Below are 7,379 nucleotides of genomic sequence, written 5' to 3'. Positions count from 1 at the left end.
AAATAGCTGGTGCATTAGTTAAACCAAATGGCATGACCATAAACTCGTAATGACCGTAACGTGTTCTGAAAGCAGTCTTTGGAATATCATCTTCTTTCACCCGCATTTGATGATACCCGGAACGTAAGTCAATCTTTGAATAAACAGACGAGCCTTGTAGTTGATCAAATAAGTCGTCGATTCTCGGTAGTGGGTAGCGGTTCTTGATGGTAAGTTTGTTCAACTCTCGGTAGTCGATACACAACCTGAATGTACCATCTTTCTTCTTGACAAACAAAACAGGAGCTCCCCACGGTGATGTGCTTGGTCGAATGAAACCATGCTCTGAAAGTTCTTGTAATTGGCTTTGCAGTTCTTTCATCTCGCTGGGTGCGAGTCTGTAAGGAGCACGAGCTATTGGTGCAGCTCCTGGTACAAGATCTATTAGAAATTCAACGGATCGATGTGGGGGTAATCCCGGTAATTCTTTCGAAAATACATCGGGAAATTCTTTTGTGACGGAAACATCATTGATGCTCTTTTCTTCAGTTTGTACTTTCTCGACGTGTGCTAGAACAGCATAGCAACCTTTTCTTATTAGTTTTTGTGCCTTCAAATTACTAATAAGATGTAGCTTCGTGTTGCCCTTTTCTCCATACACCATTAAGGGTTTTCCTTTTTCTCGTATAATGCGAATTGCATTTTTGTAACAAACGATCTCTGCTTTCACTTCTTTCAACCAGTCCATACCGATTATCACATCAAAACTCCCTAACTCTACTGGTATTAAGTCAATCTTAAATGTTTCGCTAACCAGTTTAATTTCTCGATTCTGACATATATTATCTGCTGAAATTAATTTACCATTTGCTAATTCGAGTAAAAATTTACTATCCAAAGGCGTCAATGGACAACTTAATTTAGCACAAAAATCTCTACTCATATAGCTTCTATCCGCACCCGAATCAAATAAAACGTAAGCAGATTTATTGTCAATAAGAAACGTACCCGTAACAAGCTCCGGGTCTTCCTGTGCCTCTGCCGCATTAATATTGAAAACTCTTCCGCGGCCTTGTCCATTCTTGTTCTCCTGGTTCGGGCAATTTCTAATAATGTGGCCCGGTTTTCCACATTTATAACAAACTACATTGGCATAACTTGCTCCGACACTGCTTGCTCCGCCATTACTCATTCCGACACCATTTGTTCCTTTCGTTCTGTTAACCCCTGGTCCGTAGACCTCACACTTCACCGCACTATGACCATTTCTTTTACACTTGTTGCAAAATTTGGTGCAGAACCCCGAGTGATACTTTTCACACCTTTGGCATAGCTTCTTCTGATTGTTGTTGTTGTTGTGGTTGTTATTGTTGTTGGGATGATTGTTGTAGTTGTTGTTGTTGTTGTTGTTGTTGTTGGGCCGTTTGTTGTAGTTGCGATTGATATTGCGATTGTTGGGATAATTGTTGCGATTATTATTGTAATTGCTGTTGTTGTTGTATTGGTGATTCTTATCACTGTTTTCCTCCCACTTTCTTTTGACTTGCTTCACATTGGCCTCTTCAGCCGTCTGTTCTTTAATTCTTTCCTCAATCTGGTTCACTAGTTTGTGAGCCATTCTACATGCCTGTTGTATGGAGGCGGGCTCGTGTGAACTTATATCTTCTTGGATTCTTTCTGGTAATCCTTTCACAAACGCGTCGATCTTCTCTTCCTCATCTTCGAACGCTCCCGGACACAATAGGCACAATTCTGTGAATCGTCTTTCGTACGTGGTAATATCAAATCCTTGGGTTCGTAACCCTCTAAGTTCTGTCTTGAGCTTATTGACCTCGGTTCTGGGACGGTACTTCTCGTTCATCAAGTGCTTGAATGCTGACCACGGTAGTGCGTACGCATCGTCTTGTCCCACTTGCTCTAGATAGGTATTCCACCATGTTAACGCAGAACCTGTGAAGGTATGCGTAGCGTACTTTACTTTGTCCTCTTCAGTACACTTACTTATGGCAAACACGGTTTCGACCTTCTCGGTCCACCGTTTCAATCCGATCGGTCCTTCGGTTCCATCAAATTCCAAAGGTTTGCAGGCAGTGAATTCTTTGTAGGTGCATCCTACACGATTTCCTGTATTGCTAGATCCAAGGTTATTGTTGGTATGTAGCGCAGCCTGTACTGCGGCTATGTTTGAAGCTAGAAAAGTACGGAATTCCTCTTCATTCATATTCACGGTGTGTCGAGTAGTCGGTGCCATTTCCTTCAAAATAGTCAAATGGAATAAGTTAATCATACAGAATATTAAGAGTAGTTAATAGTATTTCGTAGCATAATATGAACTCATTTATAAAAGCTTTTTCTTCATATTAGCGTTTTATAAGTTTAAATTCGGGTAGTACCTACCCGTTAAGTTCATACTTAGTAGCTAATATACAATTCAACTACTACAATTCTATATGAAAAACTGATTATAATAATATTTCGCGTTCAAACTTTTATACAATATTTTACAAACTTACAATACCGCTTATTTTACATAAAGCATGAAATATAGCACACAATAACTTTGATACAAGATAGTTGTGAAGATAATTCTAGCTAGTACACAAGTCGTTCAGCAAAGGCAATAAAGACACGTAATTCATACGTCCAGAAAAAAATCATGCATTCTGGTTTTACTAGGACTACTTCCCATCCCTGGTCTTGTGGAACATAACCGTTATGGCCGTTGATAAGACAGCGTGTTGTAACGTCGTCAAAGGGACGAGGGTTACGTAATGTCCAACAGTCCCGTAACAATCTAAAAACCTCATTTCTTACCCCAATTACCGACTCCGTCACTTGTGGGAACGTTTTGTTTAATAGTTGTAGGCCGATGTTCTTGTTCTCACTTTGGTGAGAAGCGAACATTACTAATCCGTAAGCATAACATGCTTCTTTATGTTGCATGTTAGCCGCTTTTTCTAAATCACGAAGTCCAATATTCGGATATATTGAGTCAAAATAATTTCTTAACCCATTGCGTAAAATAGCATTTGGGTTCCCCGCAATATATGCGTCAAAGTAAACACATCGTAACTTATGGATTTTCCAATGTGATATCCCCCATCTTTCGAACGAAAGCCTTTTATAAACCAAGGCATTCTTGGAACGTTCTTCGAATGTCTTACAAACTGATCTCGCCTTAAATAGTTGTGCCGAAGAATTCTGACCGACTCTAGACAAGATTTCATCAATCATGTCTCCGGGTAGGTCTCTTAAAATATTGGGTTGTCTATCCATTTTGTGTTTTTATACTGTAAAATAGACAAGAGTTAGATTCATAAAAAAAAATACTTATTAATACAAGCAATTTTTACATATATCATAAAGCATAAGCACACTATATAACATATATTACACCACACGAATACAACTATCTTATTCCGACTCGCTTGTTTCTTCTTCTTCTTCGGTTTTGGTTCATTTTGCCAAGTTTCTAGGGATATATGATGTTCCCCTAATACGAGCCGTCATTTTCCACATTGGTTTAGAAAAACCTGGTGGTTTAGAGGTTCCCGGGTCATTGTTACAACTTAAGGACTTCGGGGGTTGACGATACATATAAAGTTCATCGGGGTTGAAATTGGATTTCTCTATTTTTATGCCCTTTCCCTTATTATTTTCTTTTGCCTTTTTAAATTCAGTTGGGGTAATTTCTATAACATCATCGGAATTCTCGTCAGAATCCGATTCATCGGAGAATTGGTAATCCTCCCAATATTTTGCTTCCTTAGCGGAAACACCATTGACCATAATTAACCTTGGTCGGTTGGTTGAGGATTTTCTTTTACTTAACCGTTTTATTATTTCCCCCACCGGTTCTATTTCTTCATCCGGTTCCGATTCTTCTTCCGGTTCCGATTCTTCTTCTGGTTCCGACTCTTCTTCCGGTTCCTCTTCGGGAACTTGTGAATCAGTCCACGAATCATTCCAATTTACATTTGACTCTTCATTATTATTAGGTGAGTCAATGGGACTTGTTCTAGAGGTAGACATCTATCACATAATATCAAACGCGTTAAGAGATTAATATATCACATAGTATTCACATGTTAAAAATATATAGTTTCCAACAAAATTTGTTAAGCAATCATTTTTCAAGTAAACACGGTCGAAATCCAGACTCACTAATGCATCCTAACAAACTCGATAAGACACACTAATGCAAAATTCTGGTTCTCTAAGACCAACGCTCTGATACCAACTGAAATGTCCCGTTCTTATTGATTAAAAATGTTCCATATTAATTGATTTCGTTGCGAGGTTTTGACCTCTATATGAGACGTTTTTCAAAGACTGCATTCATTTTTAAAACAAACCATAACCTTTATTTCATAAATAAAGGTTTAAAAAGCTTTACGTAGATTATCAAATAATGATAATCTAAAATATTCTGTTTACACACGACCATTACATAATGGTTTACAATACAAATATGTTACATCGAAATCAGTTTCTTGAATGCAGTTTTTACACAATATCAACAAACATGGACTCCAAATCTTGTCCTTATTTTAGTATGCAACAGCGGAAGCTCTTAATATTCACCTGAGAATAAACATGCTTTAAACGTCAACAAAAATGTTGGTGAGTTATAGGTTTAACCTATATATATCAAATCGTAACAATAGATCACAAGATTTCATATTTCAATACACATCCCATACATAGAGATAAAAATCATTCATATGGTGAACACTTGGTAACCGACATTAACAAGATGCATATATAAGAATATCCCCATCATTCCGGGACACCCTTCGGATATGATATAAATTTTGAAGTACTAAAGCATCCGGTACTTTGGATGGGGTTTGTTAGGCCCAATAGATCTATCTTTAGGATTCGCGTCAATTAGGGTGTCTGTTCCCTAATTCTTAGATTACCAGACTTAATAAAAAGGGGCATATTCGATTTCGATAATTCAACCATAGAATGTAGTTTCACGTACTTGTGTCTATTTTGTAAATCATTTATAAAACCTGCATGTATTCTCATCCCAAAAATATTAGATTTTAAAAGTGGGACTATAACTCACTTTCACAGATTTTTACTTCGTCGAGAAGTAAGACTTGGCCACTGTTGATTCACGAACCTATAACAATATATACATATATATTAAAGTATGTTCAAAATATATTTACAACACTTTTAATATATTTTGATGTTTTAAGTTTATTAAGTCAGCTGTCCTCGTTAGTAACCTACAACTAGTTGTCCACAGTTAGATGTACAGAAATAAATCGATAAATATTATCTTGAATCAATCCACGACCCAGTGTATACGTATCTCAGTATTGATCACAACTCAAACTATATATATTTTGGAATCAACTCAACCCTGTATAGCTAACTCCAACATTCACATATAGAGTGTCTATGGTTGTTCCGAAATATATATAGATGTGTCGACATGATAGGTCGAAACATTGTATACGTGTCTATGGTATCTCAAGATTACATAATATACAATACAAGTTGATTAAGTTATGGTTGGAATAGATTTGTTACCAATTTTCACGTAGCTAAAATGAGAAAAATTATCCAATCTTGTTTTACCCATAACTTCTTCATTTTAAATCCGTTTTGAGTGAATCAAATTGCTATGGTTTCATATTGAACTCTATTTTATGAATCTAAACAGAAAAAGTATAGGTTTATAGTCGGAAAAATAAGTTACAAGTCATTTTTGTAAAGGTAGTCATTTCAGTCGAAAGAACGACGTCTAGATGACCATTTTAGAAAACATACTTCCACTTTGAGTTTAACCATAATTTTTGGATATAGTTTCATGTTCATAATAAAAATCATTTTCTCAGAATAACAACTTTTAAATCAAAGTTTATCATAGTTTTTAATTAACTAACCCAAAACAGCCCGCGGTGTTACTACGACGGCGTAAATCCGATTTTACGGTGTTTTTCGTGTTTCCAGGTTTTAAATCATTAAGTTAGCATATCATATAGATATAGAACATGTGTTTAGTTAATTTTCAAAGTCAAGTTAGAAGGATTAACTTTTGTTTGCGAACAAGTTTAGAATTAACTAAACTATGTTCTAGTGATTACGAGTTTAAACCTTCGAATAAGATAGTTTTATATATATGAATCGAATGATGTTATGAACATCGTTACTACCTCAAGTTTAGTAGGTAAACCTACTGGAAGTGACAAGAAATGATCTAGCTTCAAAGGATCTTGGATGGCTTGAAAGTTCTTGAAGTAGGATCATGACACAAAAACAAGTTCAAGTAAGATTTTTACTCGAATTAAGATAGTTTATAGTTATAGAAATTGAATTAAAGTTTGAATATGAATATTACCTTGAATAAGAAAGATAACCTACTGTATATAACAAAGGTTTCTTGATCTTAGATGATTACTTGGAATGGATTAGAAAGCTTGGAAGTAAATTAGTAAACTTGAAGGGATTTTTGAAGTGTTCTTGAAGTGTTCTTCCTATGATGATTATAGCTTGATTCTTGAAGTGATTTTTGATGAAGATGATGATTAACTACTGGAAAAATTCCTTCATAATAGTGTGTGTGTGTGTGTGTGTGTTGAGAGAGAATTAGAAAGAGAATTGGAAGTGAAATGGAGTGAATGATGAGTGGTAATTGGTGAGTGGTGAGTGGGGTTAAAAGGAGTTCTAGTTAGTTGACTAGCTCATGGTAGAAGTTAAAATTGATTAGTCATACATGACATAATCAAGAGTGGAATCCCATGCTAGTTCCTATTGGTATATACCCATAGTAAGTACGTTTTGAACCTGTGTATAATACGGGTAAGAATACGACTAGAATTCTTGATGAAAGAAAAGAATGGGAAAGTAACTGTAACCATTTTCGTTAAGTATGAGTGTCTTGATATATGTCTTGAAGTCTTCCAAAAGTATTTTAATACATCTAAATACACTACATGTATATACATTTTAACTGAGTCGTTAAGTCATCGTTAGTCGTTACATGTAAGTGTTGTTTTGAAACCTTTAAGTTAACGATCTCAATTAATGTTGTTAACCCATTGTTTATTATATCTAATGAGATGTTAAATTATTATATTATCATGATATTATGATATATTAATATATCTTAATATGATATATATACATTTAAATGTCGTTACAACGATAATCGTTACATATATGTCTCGTTTCGAAATCCTTAAGTTAGTAGTCTTGTTTATATGTATATAACTCATTGTTAATATACTTATGGAGATACTTACTTATCATAATCTCATGTTAACCATATGTATATCCATATATATATCGTCATGTCATTTTTACAAGTTTTAACGTTCGTGAATCGCCGGTCAACTTGGGTGGTCAATTGTCTATATGAAACATATTTCAATTAATCAAGT

This window comes from Rutidosis leptorrhynchoides, chromosome 11 (assembly GCF_046630445.1).
Source record: "Rutidosis leptorrhynchoides isolate AG116_Rl617_1_P2 chromosome 11, CSIRO_AGI_Rlap_v1, whole genome shotgun sequence".
In the NCBI taxonomy this organism is placed as follows: domain Eukaryota; kingdom Viridiplantae; phylum Streptophyta; class Magnoliopsida; order Asterales; family Asteraceae; genus Rutidosis; species Rutidosis leptorrhynchoides.
The sequence above is the reverse complement of the archived record's forward strand: the minus strand, read 5'-3'. Positions refer to the sequence as shown.